Source organism: Salvelinus alpinus, chromosome 21 (assembly GCF_045679555.1).
Source record: "Salvelinus alpinus chromosome 21, SLU_Salpinus.1, whole genome shotgun sequence".
NCBI lineage: Eukaryota > Metazoa > Chordata > Actinopteri > Salmoniformes > Salmonidae > Salvelinus > Salvelinus alpinus.
In genome coordinates, this window is record NC_092106.1 from 18,292,041 (window position 1) to 18,307,559 (window position 15,519).

The 15,519-nt window shown below is 42.3% G+C and overlaps 1 pseudogene; it reads right to left on the minus strand.

Annotated features, from left to right (window-relative positions):
• Positions 1-1,818: 1,818 nt before the first annotated feature.
• LOC139547958 (arfaptin-2-like) lies at positions 1,819-11,742 on the minus strand (annotated as a pseudogene).
• Positions 11,743-15,519: the final 3,777 nt, after the last annotated feature.

A 15,519-nucleotide genomic window follows, 5' to 3' on the forward strand; every position in this document is an offset into this window, starting at 1 on the left:
GGAGCTGTGAAACTGGTAATGCAAATAGAAACATTTGTTTTGTCCATACAATCTACCTGAGCTGCTTCACTGTATCCACCTAGCATAATAGCATAGCGTTTTTTTCTACCTCCAAAAGCTTCAAACACTCTAACAAAGCTTTGTATTTCCGCTAACAGACCCATAACCACCACCACAAATTCCCATACAGCCATTCAACCTTCGATGTTGGAAACGCATTGCTCTTGAATCGTTTATGCTACAAACACCAAACCAACATTGACATGTGCAGTCAGACTCAACCTAGATTGCTTCGACACAGCTTTTTGCTACCATTCATAGGCTGTTGTATAAAGTATAAAGCTTGTTGTATCCTCATTCATTTCAATGGCAGAACAACTGCCACATAACTTTCAGAATGTTCAAACAAACACATTTTATAGATTATGGGTGCCATATTACTCTATCGTCGCTGTCTGATGAAAACCTCATATCCATTTTTGCCTACTTGTTTCTTGTATTGAAAGCAGTAACTCCCCTCAATGTACTCTGAACGTTTCATGACTCTAGGACTAAGAAAATGTATTAAAAATAGCCTCTGAAGTTTAATAACTGTATATTCATTCATTTGAAAACATGGCTATTTTTCAATTTCCTGAAAAGTGTCTGTTTTGGAGAGGTTTTCACCAGACAGCAACACTATGCTCTATACTAGCCCACTATAAGCCACTATAATATCGCCACACGTACAAACCACCCCAAAACAACTCGTAGCTTATGACAACCCTATTACTACCATTACTACTGCAGTCACTACCATTACTGCTACTATTTCCCAGCCATAATACTTCAAGACTAGCAAGCACACACATTTTCTTTTATATGAAATGTCCTTTTCTAGTTTGTGTTAATATATATGACATTTTCAGTATCATTAACTGAACACATTCAGCGGTTCAGGGCCTGACCACCACCTTTTGAGATATTACACTTCGGGCGCCCAAGACTTTTAGGTGAAACGTGTAAACATAAAGACAGTGGAATTCATCACATCACTGATCATGGTGTTGACATGTATGACATGATTAAATAGCAATATTGTGTCATTAAACATGGCGCACATCCCAAATTTCACACTATTCCGTAAGTGCACTACTTTTGAACAGGGCCCATAGGGCTCTGGTCAAAAGTAGTGCTCTATGTAGGGAATAGGCCGCCATTTGGGACAAACAATTGAGTCCTCATACCGTTTGCTAATCAGACCCCTCTATGCACTGTCAAACAGTAATACGTCATTGAGATGAATCACAAGACACAGCAAGGTTCAGACAAAGAATGTCACATACTCCAAACTTTTGTTTTCTAAAGGAAACATTCCTGAATCCCAGTGACCATGAATATAATGAACAACTACGTATTTATAGTGAAATTGACCATTGTAGCGGTTGGATTGGGATTCTTGCAATTAAAAAGTAATTTACATTTTGAATCTTGGGTTTTTCTGTGTGTCAAATATTCCCTACTGTCCCTATCTACCTGGTGGAATAGTTACAGTAGGTTTGTCCACAGACCGATGAAAGATCTCCTATAACTTCCCAAGCTGTTTAATAGACCAGACAATTATCAGCTCTCACTCTGACTTCACCAAATACAAATCAGATAAAACTCAGCTTGATCTTAACCCTTACAGCAGGGTTGTCAGAACCTGCCTATTCCCTATATAGTGCACTACTCAAACATAGTGTGTTTCTTAGGCAATAAGGTGCCACTTGGGACACAAGCCTGGACCGTTGCCTGATTAACAGTAAAGAAGACAATCACAGATGGAAGTACCAATCATTTTTCAGCCATGTTTCGGATTGTATTGCCATGTAATGTATGAACACAATATGGTACAGTACTTATACAGATGATGACTACAACAACATATTCAGTGGACAGCAGATGGACGGATTGCTATTACTGTACAGCTTCTGTGGGGAAACATCAAGTCTCTATGGAAATATCAAACCATATACTGTAAACCACCATCATTTAATATACTGTACACTAGGTCCATATCCGTTTTAAAACGAGACACAACATTGATGTAAAAATGTGAGAGAAAACAAAAGAAAAACCTAACAAGAACATATACATTTGAATGGAATCAGTTTCATGACATCCAACTGCGATCTTGTCTCATCGCTGCAACTCCCCAACCGACTCGGGAGAGGCGAAGGTCGAGAGCCGTGCGTCCACCGAAACACAACCCAGCCAAGCCGCACTGCTTCTTGACACAATGCCCACTTAACCCGGAACCCAGCCGCACCAATGTGTCGGAGGAAACACTGTGCACCTGGCAACCGTGTCAGCGTGCACTGCGCCTGGCCAGCCACAGGAGTCGCTAGTGCGCGATGGGACAAGGACATCCGTGCCGGCCAAACCCTCCCCTAACCCGGACGACGCTAGGACTATGGGACTCCTGGTCACGGCCGGTTGTGACACATTCTGGGAACGAACCCGGGTCTGTAGTGACACCTCAAGCACTGCGATGCAGTGCCTTAGACCGCTGCGCCACTCGGGAGGCCCAAGTCAAGGTATTTTTATGAACAAATGTTAACTCTATTTGATTATTGAGATATTGGATATGTTAAAGACAATACATGTGTAATAAAATGATATGCAGGATTAACCAGAGGGAGATTATTGTAAATGCAAAAGTTGTATTTCCTGATTGGTAGACAAAGGGGCAATCTGGGATTGGTACAAATACATGTTTTGACTTTTAAATTCATGATATATAGCCATTGATTGTTGACTGCTTTGTTTTACAAATCCGGGATTGCCCCTTTAACCCATAACTTCTGTCATCAATAGTATACCACAGACTGTAGGCTTCTCCCTTTGCTCATTAATAAATATACCTCTAATCGTCACCAGGTAGAAACAATGTAACTGGTCCAGATACATAGCCTATTCTTAATATCCTCTACATATGTAAACAGTTTACTGACCTTTTAAATTATGACCTCTGGAATGCTTTACATACATAACGCTTTACAAAAGAGCGAAAACAGTTTGAAAATAATGATTACATTTATGTGCAAAGTATAATCTTAGAATAACTTCTCAAAGTATGATAAATTAAAAGTTACGCTAGATAGCAACAACATAATGACGCTCTGTTGAGAATAATTATTAACACAACAAATCAACATAAAATAGACATTCTATAAACAAATGAGCAATGTATTGGCAAAACTAAATGTAAGTGATAAGCGTTCTTTTCCCCATAGTATCATCATCACTAGTCTCTACTTGTCCCATCTCTGGTTTGTATATACAGTTTGTGTAGGTTTCATATATCCGTTCATCCGTCTACTCATCCATCCATTCCTCTTGTTTCTTCCAACCCCGGTGTGTCTCTCCGTCTGTGTCCCTAATATACCAGAGACCTGACTGAGACCTGGGGCCGTATGTATCAAGCATCTCAGAGTAGGAGTGCTGATCTAAGATCAAGTCCTGCCTGTCCATATAATCTGATTCATTATGATCTAAAACGCAAAACTGATCTTGGATCAGTATTCGTACTCGGAGAGGCTTGATACGGGCCCAGAAGACTGGGAGCTGATCACTCTAGCTCTCCTCCAGCCAGGAGGGCTTGTCTGACCCTGGGGGCTTTAACTTGACGTTGAACTGTCTCAGTGTCTGTTCCAACTGCTGCTGGTTCCCAGCGAAGTAGGCTGAGATAGCATTATGGAAGAGGAGCAGCTGCTTGTGCATCACCTTCACCTACACACACAGAAAAAGAGAGAGTGTGATGTAGCATTATTGTAAACTAACTAACCAAATAACTAACTAACCCACCTTGTTCTCTTCCAGGAACTTGAGTTTGATGGTGACGTCTGAGCGCAGCCGTTCGTACTTGTCTCTCTGCACCTGGTACTGCTGCTGGGACACCTCTATACGCACCATGGTGGCAGCATCACGAGGACCCAGACTCAACTCCTCCAGGTCGGCCCTGTACGCATCAAACTCCAGCCTGGGAGAGAGAGAGAGGGGAAGAGAGACAGCGTCAAAACATAGTCATACCGTTCGTTCTTCTGCCATCCCGGGATTTATGGTATTACCAGCATAGTACACAGGGGGGGAACTAAAGATGCAACAAAACAACAACAACAAAAATCACACAGACGCTGTTAGCTAAATGCTAACGAGCAAAAACAAATAAACGAATTGCAAAGACAAGCAAATCCCGCTCATAAAGTTATACAAGCATAGCTAGTTGCTACCGAATGTCATTTTCAGTGAGTGTAGACATTTACAAGTAAAGGTGAACGAGAGAAATTGTGCAAATGACTAAAGTTGTGATGCATGCTTTTCTGAAGGAAGAGCAGCATGTGAACATGGAGCAGAGAAGAACGGAGGAGAAAATAACCACTAGTAGGAAGCACAGGGATCAAATGGGAGCTGTACAGACAACCCATTCAGAGCTCTTTGACTCCTGGCAGAAAGCCATTATATGATATCTGATGGCAAACAATTAGTAGTGAATTGCATACAAGTGTATCTTCATCACCTCATGTGCGCTGCTCAACAGAGACTCTGATAGATAAAGAACGCTATGAACTCACCAGCTCCCGCTGTCTCCCGTTGTGCTATTTATAAACAGACACGTGACTGGCTTAACTGTTCTGGGGAACTGCAGTAAGCTTCATAATGGAAAATAATTTGACAGGTGAAATGAAGAACACAATCTGCTTTATCTCCCAACGTATTGCACAAGTTGACAGCAGGTATTAACTTAAAAAGCAGCTAGAAATATTCACATTTCTTAAAATAAATAGTTTAGACTATTGAAAAACCATCCCGTGGCTTTTAGAAAAAAATACCTCAGTATACGGTATACCACCCAATCCTATAAAACACCCACATAACACCCTGTAACAACGTATAACCCTCAAACCCAGGTTCAACTCCTCCAGGTATGCATGGTACACATCACACTCCAGCCTGACACACAGAAGTATGATGTCATGTCAAACACACTCTATATAATGTCTCTGGCAATCATAGATATAGGGCCACATTTTCATGGTGTAAAGGAGCACAGATCTCTGTAAAGAAGACTGTAAACCTCATAATTTGGGAGTATGATCATTTGAAACTGTTATAAGGAGGAAACTACCTCAGTATCTCCAGGCCCTGCACCTTTCTTTTTTTATTATTTTTTACCATTCTCCCCAATTTCGTGGTATCCAATTGGTAGTGACAGTCTTGTCTCATCGCTGCAACTCCTGTATGGACTCGGGAGAGGCAAAGGTCGAGAGCCGTGCGTCCTCCGAAACACACCCCAACCAAGCCGCAGTGCTTCTTGACACAATGCCAGCTTAACCCGGAGGCCTGCAGCACCAATGAGTCGGAGGAAACACTGTACACCTGGCGACTGTGTCAGCGTGCCTTGCGCCCGGCCCGCCACAGGAGTCACTAGCGCGCGATGGGACAAGGACATCCCTGCCGGCCAAACCCTCCACTAACCCGAACGACGCTGGGCCAATCGTGTGCCACCCCATGGGTCTCCCGGGCGCGGCCTGTTGCGAGAGAGCCTGGACTCGAACTCAGATTCTCTAGTGGCACAGCTAGGACTGCGATGCAGTGCCTTAGACCACAGCGCCACTCGGGAGGCCGGCCCTGCACCTTTCTAACCTTCCCATCATCGTTGTTACCTTGCAGCCTCGTACAGTTTGATGGTCATCAGTGTGTCCTCCATGGTCTTGTTGACCAGTGTATTGATGCTGGACACAAAAAAGTTGATGGCTCCAAGAAGAGCCTCCCCATTCCTACACAACAACTTCTGGGTCTCCGCGTTGTAGCCAAACTCATCCTGTGGACACAAACACTTGCGTTTACATCCAGGTAGCCTGGATTCCAAAGTGAAACTGATAGGCTTTGTTTCCAACCAAAAATTATGGCCTGGATTTTCAGGCTACATTTCTGAAGGCCAATTTCACAGTGTGCCAACTGCAGCTGATTTCTGGCTGGGCTGAGGTCTACGGGTTAAGGTTAGGGGTCAGGGGTTAGAGGTCTTTCTTACCCGTAGTTCAGGTGATTTCTGGCTGAGGTCCGCGAAGGTGTCCCCCAGGGCCTGCTGGGTCTGGACCATGTTGTAGAAGTGGCTGGTCAGGGCGCTGGTCAGTCTCAGGACAGACTCGTACTTCCTCTTGGTGTCCCTGAGCACGTCTATCTGGGCCTCCAGCTCCAGGTCCACCGTCCGAGAACCACGGCCGAACCGCTCCGAGAACATCTGCTTGGTACACTGGTGTAAAGATGGAGAGGAAGAGATGTGATTAGGATAAAGGAGAGAACAGGAGATGAGAACATCTGCTTGGCACACTGGGATAAAGACGACATGGAGAGATGTGATCAGAATAGAACCCGAATAGAAGAGTTACTTGCTTTCCAAGGAGGAAATTATTCCCAGCCTTGTATGAAGACAACTGATCATACCAGTGCTGTCGCAATCACACCCATAGAACACAGTGAGGATTCAATGAAGGATGGCTTCAACACATTTTCCCCAGGAGACAGGTTTTGTTCTGTACCTTGTAGGTGTTGATGCCCCACTTCTTAACACTGTCTAGTTTCTCCACAGCCACACCACGGTTAGCCTCCTCCACTGACATGTTCTGGTTGCTGTTACTGTGGTGCATCCCCGACCCTGACACAAAGGATAATAAATAACATGCTCACTCTCAGAGGATTCCTTAAAGTGGCTAGTTGCTGAGACCTAGTTGATAAAGTCTATAGTAAATAAGATGGACCTTCCATCTCATTTACTATGAACCCTGTCACAAAACCAGCTTCAGTCAGTAGTGCTACGATACACAGAAAGGCAGATCAGTGCTGCCTTGGGCACTCTCCTCATCACTACTCCTCAAAGCAAAGATCTGAAATATTCCTTTCATGTACCAAGTATGTCTTCGAGACAAATAGTATGACAGTGATTGAGTGATCGGTTGAGAGTGAATGAAATGAATGAGTGAACAAGGTGAAGTGGAGTAAAGGAGGGTGGTGATATATGGGTCCAGTGTAGGGCTGGAAAGTTCCAGTAACATTCCCAGGTAAAATGTCCACGTTTTCCAGAAACCCTGGTTGCAGAATTCAAAATGTAGTGCTTATAGTAATTCTTCAATTACCTTCCAATTCTGGAAATCTTCTGACCAGGATTTCTAGAAAACCTGGGAATTTTGAGGAACCCGGAATTTTGCAACCCTACTCCTCTGGTACCTGTGAATGGCTGGTCGGTCTGGTTCTGGTTGGCTATCCTGCTGGCTGCTGACTGGCTGGGGACCAGACCTACACCCTGTCCCCTGGAATTCATTCGCAGGTCTGGAATGGACATGGGAGGGGGGAGATGGGGAGAGGAGCTGTGAGGATATGTGATATATGAGATGAAGAGAATAGATGAAGGTTGGTGAAGGTGTTACAGAGGTGAGAGGATGTGATAGTGAGTCATGCAGGTTTCCATGTCAAAAAAACAACAGACTGAAAAAGCAAATGGAGAAAAATATGAAATATGAACATGTTGAGAACATAAGTAGTAGTAAAGTATGAAATGATGCACATGTCATGTGGTGATTTAATGAACCTCAATATTTCATTCGTTAACCGCTTCATGTGACATTTGCATACAACGGATGCATCCAAAATGGCACCCTATTCCCTATGGGGGAGCCATAGGGCTCTGGTCAAAAGTAGTGCCCTATCCATTTGGGATGCAGTTGTCGTCATTAGAAACATTCACACAAACATAACACAGTAAATAAAACAGCTCTGCAATGAAGTCAATCAGGTTAGTAAACATATCCACTTGTTTAGTTAACATCCACCGCCATGCATCCAGTATGCATTAGACAGTACAGCAGCATGCCCTTCTTTCCCGTGACATCTGTAGACAAGAGGTACACAGTGTTGTTGAAGAGAGGGACTTCAACTGTGTCTGGTGTTAAACAGCAACCCAGGCTACAGGCAAGGATCATTCTCCCACAGAATTAAAGAGTAACTAATGAAAACACTCTTAAAAGTGTAAACAGGTAGACTCAGCAATATGACGTAGATGCAGAGAGTAAACAGCACAGTGGGTCAATTTCCACAACAACTAAGAGTGTTGAAGCTCGAGGCTCAACTTCCCCGGTGTTTTGGTGCCCTGGCTACCACGCTGTGAACAGCATGAAACGAACCCGTGCACATGCAGATACTGTGTGTGACTTTACATTTTTCAAATTGTTATTATTATTCAAAACACCACATAAAACAATTGAGCTCAGGTGCATCCTGTTTCCATTGATCATCCTTGAGATGTTTCTACAACTTGATTGGAGTCTACCTGGGGTAAATTTAATTGATTGAACTTGATTTGGAAAGGCACACAACTGTCTACATAGGGTCCCACAGTTGACAGTGCATGTCAGAGCAAAAACCAAGCCATGAGGTCGAAGGAATGGTCCGTAGAGCTCCGAGACAGGATTGTGTCGAGGCACAGATCTGGTGAAGGTTACCAAAACATTTCTGCAGCATTGAAGGTCCCCAAGAACACAGTGGCCTCCATCATTCTTAAATGGAAGAAGTTTGGAACCACCAAGACTCTTCCTAGAGCTGGCCGCCGAGCCAAACTGAGCAATCGGAGAAGGGCCTTGGTCAGGGAGAAAGGGCAACCTTCCAGAAGGACAACCATCTCTGCAGCACTCCACCAATCAGGCCTTTATGGTAGAGTGGCCAGACGGAAGCCACTCCTCAGTAAAAGGCACATTACAGCCACCTTGGAGTTTGCCAAAAGGCACCTAAAGGACTCTCAGACCATGAGAATCAAGATTCTCTGGTCTGATGAAACCAAGATTGAACTCTTTGGCCTGAATGCCAAGTATCACGTCTGGAGGAAACATGGCACCATCCCTACGGTGAAGCATGGTGGTGGCAGCATCATGCTGTGGGGATGTTTTTCAGCGGCAGGGACTGGGAGACTAGTCAGGATTGAGGGAAAGATGAACGGAGCAAAATACTGAGAGATCCTTGATGAAAACCTGCTCCAGAGCGCTCAGGACCCCAGACTGGGGCGAAGTTTCACCATCCATTACGACAAAGACCCTAAGCACACAGCCAAGACAACACAGGAGTGGCTTCGGGACAAGCCTCTGAATGTCCTTGAGTGGTTCAGCCAGAGCCTGGACTTGAACCTGATCTAACATCTCGGGAGAGACCTGGAAATAGCTGTGCAGCTACACTCCCCATCAAACTTGACAGAGCTTGAGAGGATCCGCAGAGAAGAATGGGAGAAACTCCCCAAATACAGGTGTGCCAAGCTTGTAGCGTCATACCCAAGAAGACTCAAGGCTGTAATCACTGCCAAAGGTGCTTCAACAAAGTACTGAGTAAAGGGTCTGAATACTTATGTAAATGCAATATTTCTAAAAACCTGTTTTTGCTTTGTCATTATGGGGTATTGTGTGTAGATTGATGAGGGAAAAAATGTAGGGGTCTGAATACTTTCCGAATGCACTGTAAGTACAAAAATAAAAAAGGAACGCGAAGTCTTGCATCTCGCTCATCTCCATAGCTGCGGTGCTGCTTGTAGCAACATCATTTCGCTGAGTCTACCTTTAAAAGAGGGAAGTATACAGTTATGTGGAAGGTGGTTGAGAGGTGTAAAGCCACCTGTGGGCTGAGGTTCGGCTCCAGGGACAGGGGCACAGTTAGGGGCAGGGTCTCCTGTCCACATACTGAAGGTTGAAGTGGATAGCGGGGCCTGGAGGACAGGGTTGGTTAAGATAGTCAGTAAGAGAGAGTAGGAAGTAGATCTTAAAATCAAAATAGCCAACAGTAGAGAGACTGTTCGCTACTCATAGACTCCTGAAAGAACAGAAAGAAGGTTAGGTCAAAATAGAGTCACTGATGCAGAACAGCATGCAGGCAAGCTCCTAAAATAAACAAAAAACTGAATTGAATTCCATCAGGACAAACCACATTGGGGCAGTTGAAAATGTAGTCTTCACCATTCTTAATGCTAACAAACCAAGCAAGCAGCACAGACATTGCTTAAGGGACTAGGCTATTCATTGATTTAATAAGGCCTAAGTGGACATAATTAAGTGGACATTCCAGTAATGCAAAGCAATGAGAGCAGTAGGGAGCGAGAGAGAGCTGTCTGTACCTTTAATGGAGCTAGTGAGAGCAGTAGAGCTGTGTGTACCTTTGATGGAGGAGGTGGGTATGATGCCCCCTGCAGGTCCTCCGTAGCCTCCAGACACGATGCTGGTCTCATTCAGGTTGGGACCAGACACCATCACCTGCTGCAGGTCCTAAGGTGAAGCCACAACACATCAATGGAATAGATATAGCCTAACTCTAATCAGTCCCTCACGGATTTCGCAGAGATTTATGATATTTGCGGCCAAAAACACTTGATTTTGCTGCGCCAAAAAACAAATGTGAATCCTGGAGGGACTGACTAATACGTAACGCTCCTGTAGAGTTTATTGTCAATCTGACGAAGACCTTCCATATAGGCCTAATCTTTGTTGTACACAGACACTTACAGACATGAAAATGGTTCAGTAGATTAGGTGAAAAACAATTAGGAGAAAACCTATTGATGAAGGTTTATTGTGGTTAGTCTGAAAGTCTTCTAGTTAACACGTACACTACATCTAAATCTACAGTTCTCCAACCACGACGTGACACACCTTCTCATCTAAGGTCCACTGAATCTTTGCAGCCTGCACAGAAGTGAGACATAATACAGTACAATAAAATACACAAACAAATAGTTGATGTAATGAGGAGGTCACCACACACAGTATACATATAAATACTGTACATAGTAACTGTATCCCAAATGGCACCCTATTCCCATGGGACACAGACCATATGACCCACCTGCTCCAAACTGTCATCCTCGGCCAGGGTCTCTCCATTGCTGTTGATAGGAATCTCCATGGTAGCCGCCTTGCCCATAAAACTGTCTGCCATGGTGGTCGTCTGTAGGAGAGAGAGCATTGGGAAAGAGACAAAGAGATGGGAGATGGAGAAAGAGAGGTGATATAGAGAGAGAGCACGATCATCACACACTGAGCTTTTCACATTAATGAACGGAATGGTTTCAATGTAAATATGAGTAGAATCTGCCTAATTCAGGATAATATCCAGCCTAGCCAGCTGTGATATGTAAATATGCAGTGTCCATATTCCTTAGCCAGCTGGCTGATCTGTCCACTGGTACAGTTAGTGCTGAAAGCAGCGATAACCTGCTCTCACAGCAAGCAATCACATTTCACAACACATTATAGCAGCCATAGCTAGCTATTCGTGATCATCATGCGTGTTGTATCTAGTTAGCTTGTTAGTCCCAGCAATACAACACCTAGCTAGCTAGCTCCAACCTTGCTAGCTCCAACCTTGCGTCCCTAGCCAGCTGGCTAAACTGGTGGTGCTGCTGAAAATTATGATGATCTCAGTTAGCATGATCTGCTAGCTAGCTAACGTTACCTGCTGTGTAGGTGCAGTAGTCAAATCTCCCAAAATGTCAAATGTAGCTGCTTATTCCACACGGTATTTCATAAAATATTACTATTATGAAAATATTACTATTATGAACGGAATGACACCGTTGCAATGTTTATTTTTCGTCTGTTGATGAACGCATGACTGTAGTCGTTATTCCGTTAGCATCCCCCGGTAGAACCGGACACAGTATGCAGATAAAATCCCTGAAGCCCAGTACCTCACTCCTTCCTTCCTCTGGCGCTACACGTGACGCTACGTCAAGTCACCACGTCGAACAGCTGACGACATCAACTCCCTTCTGCCCTCAACCATTTAGTGTTTTGGATTGTTTGGTTTGTGTGGAAAAACAAACATCACCAATTTAAAAATTAAGTTCTCTCTGCAACTAGGGCAGAAGGAGGTTTTGAGTTATTGGATTTTGTGGATATGAATAATACCGTTACAATTAAATGGTTGAAAACTGTAACTGTAATCCGTTACATTACCAGCTACAATATTGTAATCAGATAACAGATACTTTTGAAAAACGAAATTATTATTTCGAGGATTATTTTTAAATTCAGAAAGGATGTTTGCGAAAACAAAATGTTTGACACTTCTCTGTTTTCTCAATGACATTCAAATCAGCATTGAAAACATTCGCAATTTTAAATATGTTCAACGTGAGCGAGTCTGACCATAAATCAGAGACAAATATGACAACACACCAAATGTGTTTGATGGATCGAGGGAAAAGAGCAGGAATACGCTTTTGTAGGCTACAGTCCAAGCTATGTATTCCAATGGTGCGACTGCTGCATCCAAAAATAATCCAACTTGAATAGACGCTTGGAGGTAAGGATGACAGCAGTGGTGTAGTCTACGCTGATACGGATATCACTTATTATTGATATCTACATAGCGCATTGATGTGAATCACACTGCTACTCTCTCATTTAGCTATTTGCGCCTTACGGATTGTGGTTGTTGTGGATGGATGTTCACAAATCTAAATGTGTATTTGAACACAATAATGGTTGAATTCAATAAGTTTAGACTGCCTATAAATCATTGTTTTTGAAACCAGTGGACAGCCAGTGAAAAATGCGCTCTTGCAACAGCTGCATAGTGCGGGTCCCAGCCTATGAAATAAAAGGGAGGCTTTTATTGCTCAATCTAATTCATGCTGATAATTTTTTTTTATCCATAGGCCTAATTGACACATGCTCAAACTCACACACTTTGGATAGACTTAAAGGGCCAATCTGTAGTTGCTACAGTACACCTATTTTTGGACTTATAAATTATATATCTACAGTACCAGTCAAAAGTTTGGACACACCTACTCATTCAAGGGTTTGTCTTTATTTTTTACTATTTTCTACATTGTAGAATATTAGTGAAGACATCAAAACTATGAAATAACACATATGGAATCATGTAGTAACCAAAAAAGTGTTAAACAAATCTAAATATATTTTAGATTATTCAAAGTACCGGGTTTGGCGGGGGTAGGCCATCATTGTAAATAATAATTTGTTCTTAACTGATTTGCCTAGTTAAATAAATGTTAAATAATACAAAATATATATATATAAAAACACCCTTTGCCTTGATGGCAGCTTTGCACACTCTTGGCATTCTCTCAACCAGCTTCATGAGGAATGCTTTTCCAAAAGTCTTGAAGGAGTTCCCACATATGCTGAGCACTTGTTGGCTGCTTTTCCTTCACTCTGTGGTCCAACTCATCCCAAACCATCTCAATTGGGTTGAGGTTGGGTGATTGTGGAGGCCAGGTCATATGATGCAGCACTCCATCACTCTCCTTGGTCAAATAGTCCTTACACAGCCTGGAGGTGTGTTGGGTCATTATCCTGCTGAAAAACAATGATAGTCCCACAAACCAGATGGGATGGCTTATCGCTGCAGAATGCTGTGGTAGCCATGCTGGTTAAGTGTGCCTTGAATTCTAAATAAATCACCAACAGTGTCACCAGCAAAGCACCCCCACACCATCACACCTCCTCCTCCATGCTTCACGGTGTGAACCACACATGCGGAGATCATTCGTTAACCTACTCTACGTCTCAAGTCTCTGACTTGTGGTCAGACTCGCACAGGTGGAACAAACTTAAACTTGCGCCTTTTTTCAATGCTGATTTGAATGTAATTGAGAAATAGAGAAGTGTCAAATATATATTTTTTGCAAACCTCCTTTCATCATTTAAAAGTAAGGCTCGAAGTAATCATCTAGTTTTCAAAAGTATCTGTAATCTGATTACAATATTTTTGCTGGTAATGTAACGGATTACAGTTACCGTTTTTGTAATCCCTTACATGTAACGGATTTTATGTAATTTGTTACTCCCCAACCCTGGTGGTTAATGCTATTCCCTCGGGTATTTCCCAGCTAATGAAAAGTCATGTGTTTTCAAGATACACTTAGAATAGAACCTAATCTATTTATTAATGGTATTGATATCAAAAGTACCAAGTGTACAAATAAACACATAAGATAATATTTTTTATAGCAAAATAAATATCACACTAAGAGGGAAATCCTTTTGGCTTTGTCCTTTTAAATGTATTTCTAATAAGATAAGAGAGGTGCACCTATAGATTTTACACAACATTTATCACTCCAACACGATGGTGTCAAGGTTTACAGACATTGACAACAAGTTTACCTTCTGCAATGATGAACCTGAAATGCTGACACATTTGTTTTACAGTTGTTTGTACATGATTCGATTTTGGATAGATATGAAGGACAACATACTGAGGAAAACTGGTCACTCTATTGATATTAAATGCAATGATGTTATATCCTTGTTTAACAGTACTCTGAACTCTTTGAAATGTATAACTAATGTCATGATTTTGGTTGGTTGGTAAATCTTATATCCACAAAACCAACTTTTTTTAATCAACCCCCTGCTTTAAAGGGTTTTTGATAGACTTTATGTTTTTAATTGAGTCTCTAAAATTACTAAATAATAAGAAAAGCTTGTCTACAGTCCAATATTATAACTAATTATTTTCGGGAATACGTGTCATTGTCACATGATCTTATACTGTCATAACTAGTGTTTCTGTGTTTGTTTTGTTTGTCTTTTATATTCTTGTCAATTCTTGATGTGTGTTTTGTCCTATATTTCTATTTTATTTTCAATTGTTAATCCCAGCCCCCGTCCCCGCAGGAGGCCTTTTTGCCTTTTGGTAGGCCGTCATTGTAAATAAGAATTTGTTCTTAACTGACTTGCCTAGTTAAGTAAAGGTTAAATTATTATTATTATATTTTAAACTCTATGATGTCTCATTGTCTGTCACATTTTAAAATAATAATAATGTAGTAAGTAAGGTACCAAACTTTGCCAGAGGGTGTCACTGTAAGCACGGGGAATACAGTGAAAATGTGTATTTTTAAATCTGATACGTCAAGGATGTGAGGTTTACATGACTGGACTGGAGCATAGCCACAGAACCATCTTTTGCATAGCCTACTGTTGAATGTTCTAGTTCATGAAGTTTACAGATGTGAACAGAAGAAGCAGAGAGGTTTGAAGAAACCTCTGGCTACCGTTGCGCGACCTGGAAAGGTACATGGAGGTAACCAAGTTTTCAACTGTGTAAGAATCTGATAATATATACCATTTAGCAGACGCTTTTATCCAGTCTTATTAGCATATATTTTCTTAAGTGTGTCCCCAGCGAGAATCAAACTCACAATCCTAGCATTGGCATCTTAAGTGCCATGCTCTACCAACTAAGTGACACAGGACAGGTCAGGAGCTTTGTAATACTGCAGGCCCTACACTACACGCAAGACTGAGGGTTAGCCAACCCATAGATATTCCAGTAGAAATTCAAGAACTTCCCATAACAGGAAAAGGGTGTATGGCTGCTGGTGTTAAGACTGAATAATCTGTCTTCTAGTGGTCTCTAAGACGACCTTTTTGTCAGGAGAGAAGCTGTTCAAAACGTGTCAAAACCTTGACACACTACTTTTATCACAGAGAA